At 42.2% G+C, this 24,910-nt stretch overlaps 1 non-coding gene across 1 annotated transcript; it reads right to left on the minus strand.

Moving 5' to 3' along the window:
• Positions 1 to 17,328: 17,328 nt before the first annotated feature.
• LOC117063123 lies at positions 17,329 to 17,390 on the minus strand. The gene has a single exon (XR_004428740.1). It is a non-coding gene; the product is annotated as a U7 small nuclear RNA (small nuclear RNA).
• Positions 17,391 to 24,910: the final 7,520 nt, after the last annotated feature.

Raw genomic sequence — 24,910 nt, forward strand, 5'->3', positions numbered from 1 at the left:
GCTATTTCTATGGAGCGTAATGTACTGAAATGGCTGTGAGAGCCATTGCGCAACTCTTTAAAAGAATTTGTGACCAAGAACGGTGGTTCACACCCGTAATCCCAACAGCATAGGAGGCCGAGGCAGGAGGATAGCTTGACATTAGGAGTTCTGAAACAGCCTAGGTAAAATAGAGAGACCTCGTATCAACAAAAAAAGAAAAAAATTTAATTAGTTGGGTGCACACCTGTAGTCTCAGCTACTCAGAAGGCTGAGGCAGGAGGATTGCTTGAGCCCGGGAGTTCAAGGCTGCAGTGAGCCATGATGGTGCAACTGCACTCCAGCCTGGATGACAGAAAAAGACATTGCCTCAAAAATAAACAAATAAATAAAAATTTTTAAAGACAAAGGAATTTGATAAGTGCAATCAGAAATTGAACTAGAGACTATAAAGACAATTTTTACGGGGATGCAACTGTTTTACACAGCACTGGAGTGGTGTATACATGACTATGCATTTTTTGAAATGCATATAACCACAGTAGAAAGAATGAACTTTAATATATGCGAGTTCAAAATTTTTTTCTTTAGTTAGTTTCTTCTTTTTTTTCTTTTTTCAGGGATGGGGTTTCACTCTGTCACCCAAACTGGAATGCACCAGAGATCATGCTAACTGCAGCCTCGAACTCCTGGGCTCAAGAGATCATCCCACCTCAGCCTCCCAAGTAACTGGGACTATAGGCACGTGCCACCACATCTGCTAATTTTTTAATGACTTCTAGAGATGGGAGTCTCCCTATGTGTGCTCAGATTGATCTCAAACTCCTGGCCTCACATGATCCACCCACCTCAGCCTCCCAAGTAGCTGAGATTACAGGCAAGAGCCACAGCACCTGGACCACAGCACCTGGAAGACTTTGCAACTTTAAAGGAAACAATATACAGCAGGTCCTCAAATAATGTTTCATTAAACTTCATATTTTAGACTGTTGATGAAAAAAAAATTGGTTTCTACTGTTGCATCATGAGGTCCTAATGAAAAAAAGAAAAAAATTGAAGTATTTATATGTCATTTTGCTTAAAGTTGCAGTTTCTAAGAACCTACTGACGATAAGTAAGGACTTACTGTACATAGAAATACATTCATTTATTTCCTAACTCTGTCCACTGAGAAGGCCTAGAAGCAGTGTCCATCCAGTAGCAATGAGCACACTTGTGCCCAGATTTGGGTTTCTAAAAACCACTCTCCAATGAAAGAAACCAGGGCTCCTTGGAAAATAGATGATTCCAGGGCTGGACAAGGGAAAACACAAGACAAACTTGGCAAAAAGTAAGTATAGTGCCAGGAAGAAAAGAAGTGCTCAGAAAACAAGAGGGATGTGGAGCCAATCTGAAAGAGCTCCCAATGGCCAAAGCTGGAAAAATGTAAGCAAGCTTGTTATTCTGAGATGAGGAGATACTCTTTTAAAAAAATTACTGGTTGAAAGTATAGAAAGTATTCATAGTTGTTTGGGGGGAGTAAGAAGCAGCAGAGGGGCAAGGACTGCTGGTTTTTGTCAAAGGCCTTGGAAAATGATTTGAGACTTGCAACCATGCCCATGCTTGCACAGCTTTCAAAGGAAGAAAGAAACCCCACATTAAAGAGTGAGAGGCCGGGTGCGGTGGCTCAAGCCTGTAATCCCAGCACTTTGGGAGGCCGAGACGGGCGGATCACGAGGTCAGGAGATCGAGACCATCCTGGCTAACACGGTGAAACCCCGTCTCTACTAAAAAATACAAAAAACTAGCCGGGCGAGGTGGCGGGCGCCTGTAGTCCCAGCTGCTCGGGAGGCTGAGGCAGGAAAATGGCGTGAACCCGGGAGGCAGAGCTTGCAGTGAGCTGAGATCCGGCCACTGCACTCCAGCCTGGGTGACAGAGCGAGACTCCATCTCAAAAAAAAAAAAAAAAAAAAAAGAGTGAGCAAACACAAAAAGAATATAAAGTTAAAAGGGAGGATTTTGACAAGGGAGGGTTTTGTTTGTTTGGTTTGGTTTATTTTGTTTTATTAAAATGGGAAACAGCATATTTACATGTGGATAGGAAGCCAATAGAGAGAGAAAGGATAAAATCACAGGGAAGAAAAAGACACAATTGATAGGGGCAAGTGTCTGAGGAAGTGAGGCAGTCTTATAATATGGTTGAAGGATTCATGAAAGATCAGGGGCAGCACTAGTCAGTTCATTATTCTTTTCTTTTTTTTTTTTTTCTTTTTTTGAGATGAGGGTCTCACTGTGTCACCCAGGCTGGAGTACAGTGACACGATCTTGGCTCACTGGAGTCTCCACCTCCTGGGTTCAAGCAATTCTCCTGCCTCACCCTCCCAAGTAGCTGGAATTACAGGCATACACCAGCATGCCTGGCTAATTTTTGTATTTTTAGAAGAAACAGGGTTTCACCATGTTTCCCAGGCTGGTCTCGAACACCTGGCCTCAAGTGATCTGCCCACCTCAGCCTCCCAAAGTGCTGGAATTACAGGTGTGAGCCACTGCACCTGGCCCCAGTTCATTATTTCTAACTTATCCCAGAACAGAGACTGACACATGGCAAATTCTCAGAAAATCTCTGTCCTTGTCCCTGCTGTTACTTCCTGCTGAGCCCTGAGGTGTACCTACCCTTGCCTGGTATGAGGTGCTCTCTGATAAACCCTAAAAATGCACTCCCTGGGAATTTCAGAGTCACGTCTGTCACTTCCTTTTGTCAGTGTCTAAATTATCTAAAAGATTTGGAAACAATTCTGCATATTTAGGCACTGAAGACCTCTTTAAAAATGCCATATATGTGAATGCATTTAACGCTACTGAACTATACACTTAAAAAATGGTTGTAGGGACTGGGCGCGGTGGCTCACACCTGTAATCCCAGCACTTTGGGAGGCCGAGACAGGTGGATCACGAGGTCAGGAGATCAAAACCATCCTGGTTAACACAGTGAAACCCCGTCTCTACTAAAAACACAAAAAAATTAGCCGGGCGTGGTGGCAGGCGCCTGTAGTCCCAGTTACTCAGGAGGCTGAGGCACGAGAATGGCGTGAAGGGGGGGAGGGGAGGCGGAGCTTGCAGTGAGCCGAGATCGCACCACTGTACTCCAGCCTGAGCAAGAGAGCAGGACTCCATCTCAGGAGAAAAAAAAAAAAAAATGGTTGCAGGGCATGGTGGCATGTGCCTGTAATCCCAGCTACTCTGGAGGCTGAGGTGGGAAGATCCCTTGAGCCCAGTAATTCAAGGCTAGAGTGAGCTATGTGTGATACTGCACTCCAGCAGGGTGACAGAGCAAGACTCTCGTCTCTAAAAAAATTAACTAATTACTTGATTTAATTTTTAAAAAGTGGCTGTAATGGTAAATTTGCTATGCAGCTGTTAACACATGGTTAATTTTTTTCTTTTTCTTGAGACAAAACTCACTCCATCACTCAGGCTGGAATGCGGTGGCACAATCACCACTCACTGTGGCCTCAGCCTTCCATGTTCAAGCAATTCTTCAACCTCAGCTTCCTGAGTAACTGGGGCCATAGGCATGTGCCGCCACACTCAGCTAACTTTTGTTTTTTTGTTTGTTTTTAGTAAAGACAAGATCTTCCTGTGTTGCCCAGACTGTCTCGAATTCCTGGCCTCAAGGGATCCTCCTGCATCAGCCTCCCAAAGTGCTGGGATTACAGACATGAGCTACTGCGCCTGGCCTACAAAAACTTTTGTAAGCAAAATATTAAATTAGGAAAAATTATCTCTAAATGAATAATACTACATTTATCAGATTCTAACGACTTTAATAATAGAGTGAAGCCTAAGGTTAGAATGCTTAGTGAGACTTGGAAGACCAACTTGATCTTCACATGCAACCATGGAACCAGACTTGGTTGGGGGAAGGAACTCACTTCCCAGATCACAGGGTCAATTCTATCTTCCTAGCCATTGATGAGTTTTCTTCCAGAACCATGACTCAACTCTTCGGGAGAGAATTTCTTATCATGGTATGGTAGCTGAGGTCTTTTGTCTAAGTAGAAAGTTCATGATATATTTAATATATTAAAACCTTTTTAAAAAATCCATTTCACACTTTAAAAATTTGTTCTCAACTTCAGAAATAATTTTAAAAGAACTAGTACTGACAAAGACTACTTTTAATTATAGTAATAAGCAAGGAACTAATAGGGAGTATTCAGTCAAAAAGGAAGAATATGCTTCCATTTGGTCTCACCTCCACATTTCATTCCTAACTTAGCCCAAACCATATTCTAATACAATACAATCAATTTATTCATGGCAAGGTGGTAATTAGTATGTAGTCCTAGTAAAATGGGTCTGATGATATTTTTTGATTTGCACCTTCTTTGGTTGGGAATATTGCATTCAATAACTGTATGGCAAATAAAATGACTCGACAGGCCCACGCAGCAGAAATAAGTATTTTCAATAGCAAGTTGCCTTTATATGGGCATATTTCTACATTCTAAAATAATGTCTCCATTATCTTGGTTAGAGTTCAACTCTTTTAAATTTATAAGAAATATGCTGTGCATGAGTGTGTGGTGATGATTCACAGATTTGAAAGAACACCTACTCTCCTGCGGTTCTGGCACAAAATGTGTCAGTGAAGCCTGCAATTAGGAAAATTATCTTGGCCTGTCTTGCCACAAGATGGTGACGTCAATATATACATCCAGAGCAGAAATGTGTCCCCAAAATGGGTTTAGAAAACAGTTATCCAGCCTTGCTTGGTGCCTTAGTTACTTTGTGCCTTTGCAATGTCATCTAAATCTTTGTCACTGATGATAACATGAATAATATCTAATGAAAACTGCAATCTAGTTTATTTTAGTCTTCACAACAGTCCTATGAGGTAGATACTACCAGGGTTCCTATTTTACTGATGAAAACAGGTTAAATAAGTTGCCCAAGATTATACAGCCAGGTAATGGTAGAACTCGGATTTGAACCCAGCTCTCTCAGACTCAGATGTTCACTCTTTTGACTAGGATTGGCTATATAATTTGAAGGGTCCAGTGCAAAATGAAAGTATATTGCCCCCTTATTCAAAAATTATTAATAATTTCAAGATGGCAATAACGAGGCATTGAACCAATGGGTGCAAGCCCTTCTAAGCCCAGGGCCCTGTGTGATTAGACAGGTCATACATCTCTGAAGCTGGCCCTGCTCTTGGCCATATCACTTTCTTCCACTGTGGCCTCATCCCCATGCCTCAACCTAATTCAACAAATATGTTGACCAGACCATACCTCCACTGAAAGAGGTCTTATGTTGATCCATGAGAGATACAGATCCAGCCTGGAGACAAACAACATGTATTTCTCAAGCAACTTTTTCTTATTTCTTCTTTTTTGTTTTCATTACTTTTCTTTTCTTTCTTTTTTTTTTTTTTTTGAGACAGTCTTGCTCTGTCACCAGGCTGCAGTGCAATGGCACAATCTCAGTTCACTGCAACCTCTGCTTCCCAGGTTCAAGTAATTATTCTGCCTCAGCCTCCTGAGTAGCTGGGATTACAACTGTGTTCCATCATGCCAAACTAATTTTTGTATTTTCAGTAGGGATGGGGTTTCACCATGTTGGCCAGGTTGGTCTCAAACTCCTGACCTCTAGTAATCCACCAGCGTCAGCCTCCCCGCAAATATCTGGGATTACAGGTGTAAGCCACTGCACCTGAACCTTTGTTTTTTTGACAGCACCTGGCTTTGTCACCCAAGCTACAGTGCAGTGGCATGATCTCCGCTCACTGCAACCTCTGTCTGCTGGGCTCAAGCAATCCTCCCACCTCAGCCTCCCAAGTAGCTGGGACTATAGTCATGTGCCACCACGCCCAACTAATTTTTGTAGTTTTTTAGAGATGGGGTTTTGCCATGTTGCCCAGGCTGATCTAGAACTCCTGAGCTGAAGCAATCCACCCACCTTGGCCTCCCAAAGTGCTGGGATTACAGGCATGAGCCACTACTCCCAGCCTAGCCAATCCTTTTACTTGTTGAGATTTCACGTCATACTGAGCAGCGAAAGTGTTCTACATTTTTTTTTTTTTTTTTTTTGAGACAGAGTCTCGCTCTGTCACCCAGGATGGAGTGCAGTGGTGCGATCTCGGCTAACCACAACCTCTGCCTCCCGGGTTCACGCCATTCTCCTGCCTCAGCCTCCTGAGTAGCTGGGACTACAGGTGACTGCCACCATACCTGGCTGATATTTTGTATTTTTAGTAGAGACAGGGTTTCACCATGTTAGCCAGGATGGTCTCGACCTCCTGACCTCGTGATTCGCCTGCCTTGGCCTCCCAAAGTGCTGGGATTACAGATGTGAGCCACCGTGCCTGGCCAGTGTTCCACAATTTTATGAGTTTTCAATATCAAACCTTCTCTTTGGTTGGTCCCTAAAGCCTCTCTTTTAATTAGCCTGCTTCTCTCTTAAAAACAAAACACAAACTGTGACAAGACCAACAGTTTCATATCCCCACTGCATAGTAACAGACCAATACACTGAGACAGGAGGGCTTGCAGCAGAGAAAGAATTTAATGGCTGCAAGGTGCTGAGTAAGAAGATGAGAGGTGACCCTCAAATCCATCTCCCCAAGGAACTATAGGCTGGGGTTTTTAAGGGGATCAGAGAGGGTGAGGATCTGGAAAATTGGGGTCATTGATCGGTTGGAATAAAGGGGATGAAACCATTAGGATGTGGAAACTGCATTCTTTGGTGAGTCAGCTCCTTTTGGGGTCCTTCAGACCAGCTGATGTCAGCAGTTTCATTGGTATGCAGGACCTGAAGGAATATCTCAAATGGAAAACAATGTTTTATAATGTTCAAGTTGTTACCGATAAAGCACGTAAGGGGAACTATAATCTTGTAACAGGATCTATGAAATTCTAATCAACAGGCACTAAACTATGAGGAAGCAGGTCAAAGAGGGAGCCGACCTCATGATTAACGCCGACTATGCTGCAAGCTTGGTTTATTTTCATTACTGTCCCTCCCTTCTTTCCTGATTAGTTTTGTAAAGTTTATAGGGATGGTTTCACAACAACAACAAAACTTCAACCACTTTCCACTGCAGTTTCTAGCATAAAACATGGCAGCAGATGTGACAGGAGGTCATTGCAGAAAAACAAAAACAAAAACAAAAAAAAGGTGGTGTCATGCATTACTCCCTCCTGCTGTGATTATTTGCAGCTGCTTCACCCTAATTATGGGAAAAGGCCTTATATCCTTGTAATTGTAGGGTCTTGATTAACAAACCATTTGCCTCCCAGGATCTTTCTTTGGTTGGCGGTGGGGAGGGGCTGGGGGCACAGAGTCTTACTCTGTTGCCCAGACTGGAGTGCAGTGGCGTAATCTCAGCTCACTGCAACCTCTACCTCCTGGGCTCAGGTGATCCTCCCACCTCAGCCTGGCACTGTGCCACCACACCTGACTAATTTTTTTTTTTTTTTTCAGTAGAGACAGGGGTTTGCCATATTGCCCAGGCTGGTCTTGAAGTGATCCACCTGCCTCGGCCTCCCAAAGTGCTGGGATTACAGGCATGAGTCACTGCACTCAGCCCTAGATCTTCTTTTGAAAACCTTTCCAAAACTTTCCCTTGGCACCTTTATTCAGTGGAATGTCTGGAGCTGAGTGGATGACATATTCTGGTGTAAACACATATCCTGAGAACAAAGGGAGTCTGTTTGTGGTGTCTATGGAGTAACTGTGACTTGCAGTTGACATTTCTAGAGACAACAATGGGCTGTGTGTGTACATCTGTGGCAGGGGAGTATTTGGAGGCGGAGGTCTAGAAGAGAAATCTCGTCTCTGTCCCTGATGGGGCTTTCTACTTAATTTGATGGCCAGCCCCGAACTCTCCTTTCCCTTGCTCCTGTCACCAGCTGGAGCTTCTTATTTCCCATCCTCACACACATTTTTACTGTGATTCCCTTTTCCCTAAAAAATGTGGGTAGTTCCTGTTTTTAGTTCCCTCCTAATTGGGATAAGGAGGAGGAATCACAGCTAGCCCCCAACCGAGACTCTTCACACCTTAGGATTTAAATGTGGACTGCAGGGTTTGATGCATTGCTACCTTTTATGAATAAGGTTAGATGCAGTTATAGACAACCTGTAAATTTGCCAAGGAAGGATGTCTGGATACATATAAGTATTTAGCATGGTAGTTTTCCATCATATCACACTCATTATCCCCTTTGTGTAATAAAACATTGCCTTTATGATTTTAAATGAAATCATATATCATATAATCTAATTTCGCAAAGGAAAAAAACTTTTTTAATTTGCATAATGCCATAAGTATAAAATAAAGAAGAAAGAAAACTGGAGTTAGGGTCTATGTTGAAATAATTATAAATAGATTTTTCATCCATATCAATGCCCTGCAGGGCATTTGAAAGTCGGGCAGAACAGTTTCTTTGTTCTATGGAACTATTCCACACATCTGTCAGTCTTGGCCCCAGTCACCAAATACCACTGAGCACACCCTCAATCACTGTGATAACCAAAAATGCACCCATAATTCCCAAACCACGTCCAAAAAAGCGGTCCTGCCCCTGTTGAGAACCACTGGTCTGAGTAGGAGTGCCTGTATATTGGAATCCTTTTGATTGTCCCTTGGTTAAGATATTCAGGTAATAGAATAGATGTATTATACTTGCCATCCTCCCAGGCTAAGAGTTCTGGGGTTTGGCAATCCTGAACTCAACCACTCAACCAGCATGCATTTTCTATGTGTACACAACTATTTTTAGGCCACTAGTTTTAAAATAGCAGACACACACACACACCACACACACCCCATATTCACCAAGGTTCCTGGCCGCATACAGTAACATGGCTTTGGTCAGGGAGTGGCTGTGCTATGCATGGACTGATGGCTATGTAGAGCAAGGTAGACAGAGCATTTATTTTGTACTATATTTAACTTATAGGGAGGTGGAAATGGTGGGTGTGCTGATGTGGTTAGGTTCCTAAGAAAGATTGGTTGGTCTTCCACGTTGCTTCTTGGTTCTGTCTGATCTCCAGCTTGGATGAGTGAAAGGAGAGTCTGCATTGTAAATATGTTTTCCCTGGCCAAGGACAGATGGTAGCATTTGCCTCTCTTTCGGCCTGCTGAATACAAATTTGAAGCCAAACAGGGACCCAAAGGTAATAAGGGTCCCCTCACCATCATGCTCTTTGACACACACCCCTAATTAGGATCTACTCAAGTATCATTTACCAGACACTAATAAAAATAGTGAGTCCTGGCCAAAAAGGAAAAGAAAAAAAGTTGTATGTTTGTGGAAACTTCTGTGAGTCACTCTCCAGCATCTACCCTGGGTCAGTGTGTTTTGCTCCCAGAATGAGCTAAAATTTGAATGGAAGAAAAATTCTAAACAATCTAAGGAAAAATTTAAACAGAATAACCCCTGTACACCAGGACCTATGATATAAAATTTGCTCCTCTTAAATTATTCTGATCCAAGAGCAATGTTTACTAGCTTAACACTAAGCTTGTTTTCTTGGGGGTACAGTTCTTATATGGACCACTAAGAATTAAGTGAGTTTGAAGCAATGGACAGGAGACAAAAAATGAATTCCAGAGCTGGGTGAGGTGTCTCATGCCTGTGGTCCCAGTAACTTGGGAGGCTCCAGTGGGAGGACTGTTTGAGCCCAAGAGGTTGAGGCCGCAGTGAGCTGTAATCATGCCAGTGTACTCCAACATGGGTGACACAGCAAGACCCCACTCTAAAAAGAAAAAAAAAAATGCATTCTAAGTGGGGAAACAATTTATTCTTTCATGTATGCGCTCATTTGATACCTCACCCAGCTTAAATTCACTTATATTATATTGCATGTACCCTTAGCTCCCTTGCCCCCTCTGACACTGAGATACTCACTTGACTAAACAATGACCTTTGTTAAAGAAGACATTCCGCACAGTCCAGTCGCACACCTGTGCAGCCAAATGCAACTAGTGAAGAATCAAACCATACTAAGACATCTCACTTTAAATTCATGATCATAAGTTTTGAGCAGGCCCTTAATGCGGCTAACAATCATGCTGAATTTCCCTGGCCCTTTTATTCTCCCACTCTCCTGGGTGACTATTTCACACCTTCTCTGTCCTCAAACCTCAAATACTTACTCACCTCCCCTCATCGTTCTGATGCCCTTGCTTCCTATTTCTCTGAGAAAATAGAATGAATCAGAAGAGAGCTCCCACAAACACCCACCACTGCATCATGCCCATATTCTGGGCTTCCTTCCTGTGACTGTAGAGGAACACTCTGTGCCCCTAGAGAAGGCCACCGCTGGCTGGGCTTGATGGCTCATGCCTGCCATCCCAGCACTTCAGGAGGCAGAGGCAGGCAGATTGCATGATGCCAGGAGTTCAACACCAGCCTGGGCAACATGGTGAAATCCCATCTCTACAAAAAAATACCAAAAAAATATACCAAAAAAAAAAAAAAAAAAAAAAAAGAAGAAGAAGAAGAAGAAAGAGAGAGAGAGAGAGAAAAGAAAAGAAGGAAAAGAAAAGGCCACCGCTCTCCTTGTAAACCGGACACCACCTACTGAAGGACATCACTCCAGCAGTTCTCCTCTCAATCACCTGCATCAGCTCATCCCTTTCCCCTGGATCTTTTCCACCAATCTATGAACATTATTTCTCCCATTTTTTAAAAATCCTCTGTTGACCTCACTTCCTCCTTTGGCTACTACCTCCATTTTTTTCTTTCTTAGGGGTTGTCTATATTCCCCGTGTCTCTTAAACCTAATATAGTCAGTTATGTATCCAATCCACTTCAATTAAATTGCTCTTGTCAAGGTCTGCTCCACTTCTCTGTTGCTATATCCAACAGCCAAGCCTCAATTTTCATCTTACTTGATCAATGAGTAAAATGTGATTACTCTTTCCTTCTGAACCACTTTCCATATAGCTTTTAGAAGGGCACTTATCCAACCTTTCCCCTATTGCTCTGGCTGCTCATTGTCAGTCTTCTCTGTTGGGTCCTGTTCATCTCTCTGACCTCCAAAACTCAGAGCATCCCAAGATTCAGCCCTTGCACCCCTTCTCTTTCCCATCTTGACTGACTCATTTGGCAATCTCCTCTAATCTCATGAGTTGAACAATCATCTAGGATGTGCTAACAGTGTCCAATCTGCATGTCTCCCCTATACCCCAGATTCACACATCCAGCTGCCTCCTTAATATTATCACATCTCAAGTTTAACAAGTCCTAAACTCAACTCCCGATTGCTGCTTACCGCTGCGCTATCACCAAACCTGTTCCTTTTCTTCTCTTCGCCTGTTGCAGAGTTCAAAGCCTTGAAGTCATACTGGATGCTTCTTTTCCTCCCACACCTCACATCTGACCTATCAGCAGATCTGTCTGATTAACCTTCAGCATATGTCCAGAATCTGACCAATTCTCACCACTTCCACTACTACCACTGCTGTCTTTTACCTAAATTACTGTGGGAACCTCCAAACTAGTCTGCCAGCTTCCATCTTTGACATGCTGAGATTCTTCTCGACACAGAAGCCTGGACCAGGCACAGTGGCTCATGACTCTAATCTCAGCACTTTGAGAGGCCAAGGCACAAAGATCTCTTAAACCCAGGAGTTTGAGGCTGCAGTGAGCTATGATTGCACCACTGCACTCCAGCCTGGGCAACAGAGCAAGGCCCTGTCTCAAAACACACACACACACACACACACACACACACACACACACACACAGAAAACAAGTATAAAACACAGAAGCCTGAGTGATACTGATAAAAACATAAATTCAAGAAGATCACTCTTCTGCTCAAAAACCCTCCAAGCTCTCCAAAGGGCTGGATGTGGTGGCTCAGGCCTGTAATCCCAGAACTTTGGGAGGCTGAGGTGGGTGGATCGCTTGAGCCCAGGAGTTCGAGACCAACTTGGGCAACATGATGAAACTCCATCTCTACAAAAATTAGCCAGGCATGATATTGCACACCTGTAGTCCCAGCTACTAGGGAAGTCGAGGAGGGTGGATTGCTTGAGCCCAGAAGTTCAAAATCAGCTTGGACAACATCATGAAACCCCATTTCTACAAAAAATACAAAAATTAGCCAGGCATGATAGTGCACACCTGTAGTCCCAGCTACTAGGGAGGCTGAGGCAGGAGGACCGCTTAAGCCTAAGAGGTGGAGGTTGCAGTGAGCCAAGATCACACCACTGCCCTCCAGCCTGGGTCACAGAGTGAGACCCTGTCTCAAAAAAAAAAAAAGAAAAAAAACAAAAGAAAAAGAAAAAAAGAAAAGCATGATCTAGGCTGGAAGAAAAAAAAAAAAACCTCCAAAGGTATTTTTAGTAAAAGTTCAACTTGAAAATTTATTTTAATGCCCTACATGCTCTGCTCACTGCCCATTCCCTCCCAACCTCATCCTCGACTTCTTTCCCGCTTCCCTGTTCTATTCTAGGAGCATGCTCTCCACCCTTTGCTGTTCCTGGAACATTCCAGGCGCCTCAGGACCTTTGTACTAGCTGTTCCTGGGATGTTCTTCCCCCAGATATGACTCACTCACTCACCTCCTTCCCTCAAATATCTTCTTCTCAGTGAGCCCTTCCCTGTTAACCCATCCAAAATTGCAATTCCAAGGGCTCCTTTTCCCACTTACTGGCTTTTTTTTTTTTCTGCAGAATTTATTGCCACCTATGGAACAAATGTTTATTTTATTTTTCTCTCTCTCTCTTTTTTTTTTTTTTTTGCTTATTCTGACAACCAAAATGTGAGCTCCAAAAGGGTGGTGGTTTTTTTCATCTTTTTTCATTGCTGTATCTTAGCACTTAGAAGAGTATATATATATATATATCTATAGTATTCAATAAATATTTATTGAATGAACGAATGCCTACTGTATGCAAAGAATTACCTTTAGGTTCTGGTGGAACAAGGAGGAATAAAGTTACTGAACACTCTACACTTCAGGTTCCTCATCTACAAAATGGAGATAATAATAAACCTCATGGGACTATTACAAGGATTAAATGACCGAATACTTAAGTGGTGCTTGGAATAGCACCGGACACTTAGTAAGTACTATGTTAAGTAAATAAAATACATATATATATATATATTTAAATCCCTGACCTCAAGAAGCTCACATATAGCGGAAAGTAAGATATATTTGCACAAAATACAGAGTACGCAGTGTTAACAAAGAAGATGGGAAAAGGGTCAACTTACCCTTAGGGTGAAAGAAGCCTTAGCAGAGAAGCTGATACTTAATGTGAATCTTGGAGAATGAGGAGGTGTTCACCAGGCCAAAAATAAAGGCATCCTAGGCCAAGGACAACCAAACAAATGTTTGAATCAGGAGGCTCAGTGGTTAGAATAAATCTGTCCTCCCACCTTCCAGGAAGTGTTGATCCAGAGTTGTCTCAATATATCCAGCTTGTTTTTCCTACTTTATGCTTTCATTTCCTTATTATGTAAGGGAAGGTGTTGGTAACACTGAATATTAAATTGTAGTAATTTCACTGTGTAGGAGAGAAAGCTCAGGAGATTGTCACACCCAGGGAAATATTTATTCCAATCTGCTTGATGCACACAGTGAAAAGCACCTGCTAGCTCTAAGTCACCTTCATATTCCTAAAAGAATTTTCAAGTTTCTTATAGTTTGACATTTATAATGTTGATATTTTCAATCTTCTGATATGACCATTGATAACCACCTAGGTTAAAAGTCTTACATTTCATTTGTTTCAAAAGCACTCTGATTTCAATTTTACTATACATTTTATTCACTTTTTTTTTTTTTTTTTTGAGATGGAGTCTCGCTCTGCCGCCCAGGCTGGAGTGCTGTGGCCGGATCTCAGCTTACTGCAAGCTCCGCCTCCAGGGTTCACACCATTCTCCTGCCTCAGCCTCCCGAGTAGCTGGGACTACAGGCACCCGCCACCTCGCCCGGTTAATTTTTTGTATTTTTTTTAGTAGAGACAGGGCTTCACCGTGTTAGCCAGGATGGTCTCCATCTCCTGACCTCGTGATCTGCCCGTCTCGGCCTCCCAAAGTGCTGGGATTACAGGCTTGAGCCACCGTGCCCGGCCCACTTTTTTAAAGTTAATTAAAAGCATGTTTTAGGCTGGGCATTATGGCTCACTCCTGTAATCCCAGCACTTCGGGAGGCTGAGCGGACAGGATCGCTTGAGGCCAGGAGTTCAAGACTAGCCTGGGCAACATTGTGAGATCTCATGCTTACAAAAAATTTAAAAATTAACTCGGCATAGTGGTTCAGGAGGCAGAGGTGCTTGCATCACTTGAGCCTAGGAGGTTGAGGCTGCAGTGGGCCGTGGTTGTGCCACTGCACCTCAGCCTGGGTAATGGGGCAAGACTCTGTCTCAAAAAAACAAAACAAGCTTGGCGTGGTGGCTCATACCTATAATCCCAGCAATTTGGGAGGCTGAGACAGGTGGATCACTTGAGAACGGGAGTTTGAGATCAGCCTAGGCAACATGGTGAAACCCTGTCTCTACCAAAAATACAAAAAAATTAGACAGGCATGGTGGTGGGCACCTGTGATCCCAGGTACTTGGAAGGCTGAGGACGAAGGATCACTTGAGCCTGGGAGGCAGAGGTTCTAGTGAGCCAAGATTGCACCACTGCACTTCAACCTGGGTGACAGAGCAAGATCTTGTCTTAAAAAACAAAACAAAACAAAACTCTAATGTCCATCGAAATATTTTCTAAAGGAATTTTTCTCTACATTAAAAAATATTAGTTAGGTCCTTTGGCCAGAAACTCAATGTAAAACTCTCTCTCTCCCTAAATAAAAATTAGGGACAACATTACTTCATCCTCTTGAGTGAGTGATCTAGAAATCAGAGGAGAGAGACCTGACCATGAAGCAGTCAAGGTGTCATCCAAGGAAGACCGCAGGAGCCATACAGGAGGTACCAGAGCACCATAGTTGGATGTCCACTTTTCAGGATATGGCCCACAGTCCTGCCAATGTCCTGGGTGTAGGCCCTGACAGATCCCAGACATCCAAATGCCACTTTAGTGCATTGCCTGATTAGTGCATTTTCTCCTTGACGTCAAGGCAAAGAGAAGCCAATTCACCATCAGAAGACACTTTACTAACTTACCATGAGAAATCTCTATCATGGGGACAGAAACTTCAAGGTCTGAATGCTCTGTGCATTTTCTCTCCATAGACAGCCTATGTGGGAAGTCAAGTCATAATCTGAATCCTGCTCAGCAGTAACAAAAAAGATAGATAATCAGATATATGGAAATGGGCGAGAAGACCCCGTGGCACACTGAAGAAGTCCCTCAAAGATGCCCACAGAACCTGTGAGTGTTACTTTACATGGCAAAAGGGACTTTAGGCTGGGTGCGGTGGCTCACGCCTGTAAACCCAACACTTTGGGGGGCCAAGGTGGGCGGAAATCACCTGAGGTCAAGTTCGAGACCAGCCTGGTCAACATGGTGAAACCCTGTCTACTAAAAATACAAAAATTAGCCAGGCCTGGTAGCACACTTCTGCAATCCCAGCTCCTTGGGGGGCTGAGGCAGGAGAATCGCTTGAACCTGGTAGACGGAGGCTACAGTGAGCCAAGATCATGCCACTGCACTCCAGTCTGGGTGACAGAGTGAGGCCCTGCCTCAGAACAAAACAAAACAAAACAAAACAAAACAAAACAAAAACAGAAAGAAAGAAATATGTATGCTAATGGTTAAGACTTTCTTTCCCCTACTGTAAACTTGGAGAGGTACTGCCAGTTTTTTCTATATGTTTACCTAGGCCAATCAATCCTTTTTTGACTGATATCTTTAGATATATTAATATATATTTAATTATATTGCTGACATTTTAGCTGGCCTAAGAGTCAACCTGTCTCCTTCAGAAAATTTAATATTTTTCTGCTCTGATCCTACAGTTTATTCTCAGAGGGCAATCTTATATCCTCATTCCCAAGTCCTTAGAAAGTACTTCTTCATGATCACCCAACATGTTAACAAATTATAAGAAGGGGACATCTACCATTGGGTTAAAACCTGGTGCCAACAGATAAGTTTCACTCTCTTCTATAACCTAAAATTATAGGCAGCCATTCTAATCCTAGAATTGTCCGAAATTTGTCACAAATGGGTCAAACTCTGATCATGTAGATGGTTGAGTATAAATTTAATACTACTACTCAAAAGATAACTGAACAATTTGCTTTTGAAATTGTCTCTACTTAGAGCCAGGGCTGGTCTAAAAAGTAGGTGAAGTGGATATCTATGTTCATGAAATTACAACATGGTAGCAACAGTTGAAATCTCCATTTCACTGAAAAATAAACTGGGGCTTAGAGTTGAGGGATTTTGCCCAAGGCCGGGGCTCTTAAATGTCAGAATGTGAGGATTCAAACCTCTTAACCAGAGTGTAGACTTTTTTTTTTTTTGAGACATAGTCTCATACTGTTGCCTGGGCTGGAGTACAGTGGTGTGAACTCAGCTCACTGCAACCTCCACCTCCCAGGTTCAAGCGATTCTCCTGCCTCAGCCTCCTGAGTAGCTGGGATTACAGTCTCCCGCCACCACGCCCAGCTAATTTTTTGAATTTTTAGTAGAGACGGGGTTTCACTATGTTGGCCAGGCTGGTCTCGAATGCTTGACCTCACGATCCACCCGCCTCAGACTCCCAAAGTGCTGGGATTACAGGCGTGAGCCACTGCGCCCAGATGAGTCTAGTCTTTTAACCATTACACTGCTGATACGATTTGAGAAATATGGGAAACATCCCTGTTGTAAACATACTGTGTCATGTGTCACTTAATATTGAGAATGTGTTTTCAGAAATTCATTGTTAAGCAATTTCATCGTAGTGCAAACATCTCAGACTGCACTTACACAAACCTCGGTGGTATAGCCCACTACACATCCAGATGACAGGGGGATAACCTATCGCTCCTGGGTTACAAACCTGTACAGCATATCACTGTACTGAATACTATAGGCAACTGTAACACAATGGTAAGTATTCATGTATCTAGACATATCTAAACACAGAAAAGGTAGAATAAAAATACAGTATTATAGTCTTTTTGGGAGTGGGGTGGGGGATGGAGTCTCACTCTGTTGCCCAGGCTGCAGTGCAGTGGCATGATCCTGGCTCACTGCAACCTCCACCTCCTGAGTTTGAGCAATTCTCCTGCCTCAGCCTCCCGAGTAGCTGGGATTACAGGTGCCCACTACCACGCCTGGCTAATTTTTGTATTTTTAGTAGAGACAGGGTTTCACCATGTTGGCCACGCTGGTCTCAAACTCCTGACCTCAAGTGTTCCACCCACCTTGGCCTCACAAAGTGCTCAGAGTCTTTTCTTTTATTCTGGGCTTTCTGGCAAAAATCAAAAAGCCTGCTTGACAAATTCTAAAAGAGCTGTGACACAATTATTATAGTCTTATGGAACCACTATTATATTTGGTCTATCATTGATCAAAATGTCATTATGCGACACATAACTGTATTTCCCCATTATCTTTCAGGATGTCTGAAATATTACCATTCAGTTGATCTTGACAGCATATATTTCTGGGAAAAGTGAAGCTAACTCTTTAGAGAATCTAGGGAGAAAATATCATTATGTTCTTTCTGTATTTCTGTTACTAACACCTTACTTCAGGCCATACTCATTTCTCACCTGGAATATGGCAACAGTCATCCAGCTGGTCTTCATGCTACCTTGGCTGGCTCCTTACAATCTGTTCTCCACATTACAGCCAGAGCGATCTTCCCAAAATGCAGGTCTGATCATGTCACTCCCCTGCTTGAACATTTTCAGGGGCTCCCGATTGTCTTCAGCATGGTCTACACCAGTGGTTCTCACCCATTAGGCAAAACCTTATATAACACACAATTTTCATCATTTCCCCACTCTCCTGAAAGGAAATTCATGCAGAAATGTGTGGGTAGGCCAGGCATTGTGGCTCACACCTGTAATCTTAACTCACTGGGAGCTGAGAAAGGAAGTTCACTTGAGCCCAGGTGTTCGAGACCAGCCTGGGCAACACAGTGGGACCCTGTCTCTACCAAAAAAAAAACAAAACAAAAAACAAAAAAATAAAAAATTAGCCAGGGATGGTGGCACACAACCGAGGTCCCAAGTACTCAGGAGGGTGAGATCAGAAGATCGCTGGTGCCTGGGAGGTCAAGGCTGCAGTGAGCCTTGATTAGAACACTGTGCTCTAGCCTGGGCAACAAAGCAAGACCCTGCCTCAAAAAAAAAAAAAAAAATTGCCCACAGGCATGAGTGAGGGGCATAACCATACTCCCACACTCATATCTCTGTGAGCCTGATTAATTTTGCAGACCTCACACAGCTCAGACTGCTCTGATTAGTTTGCCCTGGGCTCTAATCCTCATAAACTGCCTAAATACCCAACATCATACATACAACGGTTTTTCTTACTAGTCTTTGTAGAAGCCACTTTCTCTGCCTGGAGCTCTGTTTTTCCAGCTTACTCTGGCTAACTCCTTCTCATTCAGGTCCCTGCTTAGAAGTGTTTTCCTTGGGCAGTATGGCCAGTTTCACCATATTGATTCTTCCTATCCATGAGCATGGAATGTTCTTTCATTTATTTGTGTCCTCTTTTATTTTATTGAGCAGTGGTTTGTAGTTCTCCTTGAAGAGGTCCTTTACATCCCTTGTACGTTGGATTCCTAGGTATTTTATTCTTTTTGAAGCAATTGTGAATGGGAGTAATGTATAGATTCAATGCCATCCCCATCAAGATACCAATGACTTTCTTCACAGAATTGGAAAAAACTAAAGTTCATATGGAGCAAAAAAGAGCCCACATTGCCAAGACAATCGTAAGCAAAAAGAACAAAGCTGGAGGCATCATACTACCTGACTTCAAACTATATTACAAGGCTATGGTAACCAAAACAGCATGGTACTGGTACCAAAACAGATATATAGACCGATGGAACAGAACAGAGCCCTCAGAAATAATACCACACATCTACAACCATATGATCTTTGACAAACCTGACAAAAACAAGAAATGGGGAAAGCATTACCTATTTAATAAATGGTGCTGGGAAAACTAGCTAGTCATATGTAGAAAGCTGAAACTGGATCCCTTCCTTACACCTTATACGAAAATTAATTCAAGATGGATTAAAGACTTAAATGTTAGACTTAAAACCATAAAAACCCTAGAAGAAAACCTAGGCAATACCATTCAGAACATAGGCATGGGCAAGGACTTCATGACTAAAACACCAAAAGCAATGACAACAAAAGCCAAAATAGACAAATGTCATCTAATTCAACTAAAGAGCTACTGCACAGCAAAAGAAACTACCATCAGAGTGAACAGGCAACCTACAGAATGGGAGAAAATTTTTACAATCTACCCATCTGACAAAGGACTAATATCCAGAGTCTACAAAGAACTTAAGCAAATTTACAAGAAAAAATCAAACAATCCCATCAAAAAATGGGCAAAGAATATGAACAGACACTTCTCAAAAGAAGATGTTTATGCAGCCAACAGACACATGAAAAAATGCTCATCATCACTGGCCATCAGAGAAATGCAAATCAAAATCACAATGAGATACCATCTCACACCAGTTAGAATGGTGATCATTAAAAAGTCAGGAAAAACAGGTGCTGGAGAGGATGTGGAGAAATAGGAACACTTTTACACTGTTGGTGGGGACTGTAAACTAGTTCAACCATTGTGGAAGACAGTGTAGCGATTCCTCAAGGATCTAGAACTAGAAATACCATTTGACCCAACCATCCCATTACTGGGTATATACCCAAAGGATTATAAATCATGCTGCTAAAAAGACACATGCACACATATGTTTATTGTGGCACTATTCATAATAGCAAAGACTTGGAACCAACCCAAATGTCCATCAATGATAGACTGGATAAAGAAAATGCGGCACATATACACCAAGGAATACTATGCAGCCATAAAAAAGAATGAGTTCATGTCCTTTGTAGGGACATGGATAAAGCTGGAAACCATCATTCTGAGCAAACTATTGCAAGGACAGAAAACCAAACACCACATGTTCTCACTCGTAGGTGGGAATGGAACACTGAGAACACTTGGACACAGGGTGGGGAACATCACACACCGGGGCCTGACGTGGGATGGAGGGAGTGGGGAGTGATAGCATTAGGAGATATACCTAATGTAAATGATGAGTTAATGGGTGCAGCACACCAACATGGCACATGTATACATATGTAACAAACCTGCATGTTGTGCACATGTACCCTAGAACTTAAAGTATAATAATAAAAAATAAATTAAAAAAAAGAAGTGCTTTCCTCCAAGAAGCCTTCCCTGACACCAATGAGACATAACCTACTGAACTTCCTCTGTTATGGCACATGTCACACTGTGTTTGCACCCCTTACTGCTTTGGCCACCTCCTAGAGGATGAGTTTCTTGAGGGCATAGAGTATGTTGTGGTCACTGTCACACACACAATGATTGACACAGACTTGACATTCATAATGAAAAGGAAAAGGAAGTTGAAGAGCTTCAGTGACTAATTTGGGTGAACTTGTTTATATTTCTACTGAAGGAAATTTTGGGAAAGGAAAATAATGAGGTTGGGAGTACTAAAGGTCAGTTATTATTTTTTAGAAACATTATTTTGGAAATGTATAAGAATGAAAAAATAAAACCACATATTTTGAAAGTAATAAAATGGCCTTTTGGCTGGAACCAGTAATTCACGAAAATAACGAACACAAAGGGAAAGAGGAGAGGCACCTGGTAGATGTTCTCTAGGCCTTTTAGAAAACGTGGAGTTGTTCCTTTGGCCATGTATATGCGAATCTGTGGCAGGCCAATTCTCCCTGACAATCGCACAGACGGGGCTGCATGACAGTCACACACACAGGCCTGCATAGCACTCCAGTTAGACAGACAGGTTTCCATAGTGCTGCCTTAACACTGAGCAAATCGTTAAACCTAGGGAAATCAGTGCCCAGACATCAAAGCTAGGAATGAAACATACGGTCAGTAGATGCCTTGCGTGGGCTTCTCCCTAACCTGGAGCAAACCAAAATAATAGAGACAGTCATACTTCCCTTGTGCCAGGAGTCAACGAAATCTGAGACGAGTCAAGATAACAGAGGCAGCTGTTTGAATAGATTCATTGGAGAGTCTAAGGCAGCTTGCCAGACCAAGCTGTAAAGGAGATAAGATAGAAATAATCACTCTGGTACCACAGTAGACAGGCCTTGAAAGTACTGAGGCCCCCACAGTTTAATCGGACTTAGCAAGCATTTTTTGCCTCTGATCTTCTAGTTGCAACAAAATTAGTTACCAATAGACTTAGGTGAATGTTAGACTGCTCTTAGGCTCATAACCTCAACCTACAGAAGCACTAAGAAAATTGTAACACTTTGAATTGGTCTGGTGGAATTATCTCCGGCCTTCTCCCTGTGTCTGGTTATAGCAATAAATTCCCTTCTTTCCTAGTTCATCTGCTTCTCATTATTGGTGGGCCCGAGAAAATGCAGCTAGACCCGGCGTGGTTCTGGGAACAAATCTGTAAGAAAGGTGATATTGTAGACATCAAGGGAGTGGGCACTGTTCAAAAAGGAATGCCCCACAAGTGTCACCATGGCTAAACTGGAAGAGCCTACAATGTTCCCCAGCATGCTGTTGGCATTGCTGTAAACAACTAAGTTAAGGGCAAGATTCCTGCCAAGAGAATTAATGTGGGTATTAAGCACATGAAGCACTCTGCAAGCTGAGATAGTTTCCTAAAACACGTGAAGGAAAATGATCAGAAAAAGAAGGAAGCCAAAGAGAAAGGTACCTGGATTCAACTGAAGCACCAACCAGCTCCACCAGGAGAAGACACTGTGTGAGAACCAGTGGGAAGGAGCCTGAGCTGCTGGAACCTCTTCCCTATGAATTCATGAATTTTATATGTATATATACACACACACACATATATACACACACACGTATACATGTATATATGTGTGTGTGTGTATGTATATATGTATATATATATGATCGCTGGACTGTGAAAAGAAAAAAGCAGTAAAATGTAAGAAACCTGGCAACTATGACCTCAGGTAGGTAGGTCATCAAGATAAACATCAACAGTGAGAAGTTATGCTGGTAGTATGTACCCTTGATATGTGTGATGTAGTTTTTGTAGTTTTTGTAGGAGCGAAGGGAAAACGTTCTCTTCACCCTCTGAAGGTTCACTGAAAAATCAGCTGACAAAAGGCAGATTTGTTTTTTTCTTTTTCTGAGACAAGGTTTCCCTCTGGCACCTAGGCTAGAGTGCAGTGGTGTGATCATGGCTTACTGCAGCCTCAACGTTCCAGGCTGAAGCCATGCTCCTACCTCAGCCTCCTGAGTAGCTGGGACACGGGCAAGCACCTCCATACCTGGCTAATTTTTAAAAAATATTTTATAGAGATGAGATCTCACTGTCTTACCCAAAGTGGTCTCAAACTGCTGAGCTCAAGTGATCCACCAGCCACCAGCTCTCAAAGTGCTGGGATTACAGAAGTAAACCACTGTGCCCAGCCAGATTAATAGGGGAAATGGTGTGCAAATGTGTTAACGTGGGCGGGGAAGAACCACAGAGGTTGCTGCAAATGCCATTGTTTTGTTTCCTTTTATGGCTGAGTAGTATTCTATGGTATAGATACACAACTATTTTTTATTCACTCGTTGATTGATGAGCATTTGGGCTGGTTCCATATTTTTGCAATTGCGAATTGTGCCGCTATAAACAAGCATGTGCAAGCGTCTTTTTCATATGATGACTTATTTTCCTCTGGGTAGATGCCCAGTAATGGGATTGCTGGATCAAATGGTAGATCTACTTTTCATTCTTTCAGGAATCTCCACACTGTTTTCCATAGTGGTTGTACTAGTTTACATTCCCACTAGCAGTGTAAAAGTGTTCCCTTTTCACCACATCTACGCCAACATCTATTATTTTTTGATTTTTTAATTATGGTTGTTGTTGATGGTATCGTATTGTGGTTTTGATTTGCATTTCACTAATAATTAGTGATGTCACACATTTTTTATATGTTGGTTGGCCATTTGTATGTCTTCTTTTGAGAACTGTCTATTCATGTCCTTAGCCCACTTTTTAATGGGATTGTTTTTTCCTTGCTAATTTGAGTTCCTTGTAGATTCTGGACATTAGTCCTTTGTCAGACGCATAGTTTGCAAAGATCTTCTCCCAGTCTGTGGATTGTCTGTTTGTTTCTTTGTTTATTGAGACAGAGTCTCGCTCTGTCACCCAGGCTGGAGTGCAGTGGTATGATCTCAGCTCACTGCAATCTCCACCTCCTGGGTTCAAGTGATTCTCCTGCCTCACCGTCCCAAGTAGCTGGGACTACAGGCGCCTGCCATCATGCCTGGATAATTTTTGTATTTTTAATGGAGATGGGATTTCACCACATTGGCCATGCCGATCTCAAATTCCTGACCTCAGGTGATCCACCTGCCTCGGCCTTCCAAAGTGCTGGGATTACAGGTGTAAGCCAGCATGCCTAGTCAGGATTGTATGTTTACTCTGCTGATTATTTCTTTTGCTGTGCAGAAGCTTTTTAGTTTAATTAAGTCCCATCTATTTATCTTTGTTTTTGTTGCATTTGCATTTGGGTTCTCAGTCATGAAGTCTTAGACTAAGCCAATGTTTAGAAGGGTTTTTCTGATGTTATCTTTCAGAATTTATATGGTTTCAGGTTGTATATTTAAATCTTTGATTCATCTTAAGTTGATTTTTGTATAAGGTAAGAGATGAGAATCCAGTTTCATTATTCTACATGTAGCTTGCTAATTATCCCAGCACCATTTGTTGAATAGGATGTCCTTTCCCTGCTTTATGTTTGCTTTGTCAAAGATCAGTTGGCTGTAAGTATTTGGCTTTCTAGGTTCTCTATTTTGCTCTGCTGGTCTATGTGCCTATTTTTATGCCAATACCATGCTGTTTTGGTGACTATAGCCTTATAGTATAGTTTGAAGTCAGGTAATGTGATGCCTCCAGATTTCTTCTTTTTGCTTAGTCTTGCTTTGGCTGTATGGTTTCTTTTTGGTTCCATATAATTTTAGGATTGTTTTTTCTAGTTCCGGGAAGAATGATGGGAATGGCATTGAATTTGTAGATTGCTTTTGGCAGTATGGTCATTTTCACAATATTGACTCTACCCATCCATGAGTATGGGATGTGTTTCCATTTGTTTATGTCATCCGTGATTTCTTTCAGCAGTGTTTTGTAGTTTTCCTTGTAGAGGTCTTTCATCTCCATGGTTAGGTATATTCCTAAGTTTTTTTGTTTTGTTTTGCAGCTATTGTAAAATGGGTTGAGTTGCTGATTTGATTCCTAGCTTGGTCACTGTTGCTGTATAGCAGTACTACTGGTTTGTGTACACTGATTTTTGTATTCTGAAGCTTTACTGAATTCATTTATCAGTTCTAGGGGCTTTTTGGATGAGTCTTTAGAGTTTTCTAGGTATGCAATCATGTCATCAGGAAACAGCGACAGTTTGATTTCCTCTTTACCAATTGGATGCCCTTGATTTCTTTCTCTCATATGAGTGTGCTGGCTAGGACTTCTGGTACTATGTTGAATAGAAGTGGTGAAAGAGGGCATCCTTGTTTTGTTCCATTTTTCAGGGGGAATGCTTTAAACTTTTCACCATTCAGTACAATGTTGGCTGTGGATTTGTCATAGATGGCTTTTATTACCTTAAGATATGTCCCTTCTATGTCAATTTTGTGAGGGTTTTAATCATAAAAGGATGCTGGATTTTGTCAAATGCTTTTTCTGTGTCCATTAAGATGATCACATAGTTGTTTTTAATTCTGTTTATGTGGTGTATCACATTTATTGATTTGCATGCATTAAACCATCCCTGTATCCCTGGTATGAAACTCACTTG

This window comes from Trachypithecus francoisi, unplaced genomic scaffold (assembly GCF_009764315.1).
Source record: "Trachypithecus francoisi isolate TF-2019V2 unplaced genomic scaffold, Tfra_2.0 Lachesis_group17, whole genome shotgun sequence".
Classification (NCBI taxonomy): domain Eukaryota; kingdom Metazoa; phylum Chordata; class Mammalia; order Primates; family Cercopithecidae; genus Trachypithecus; species Trachypithecus francoisi.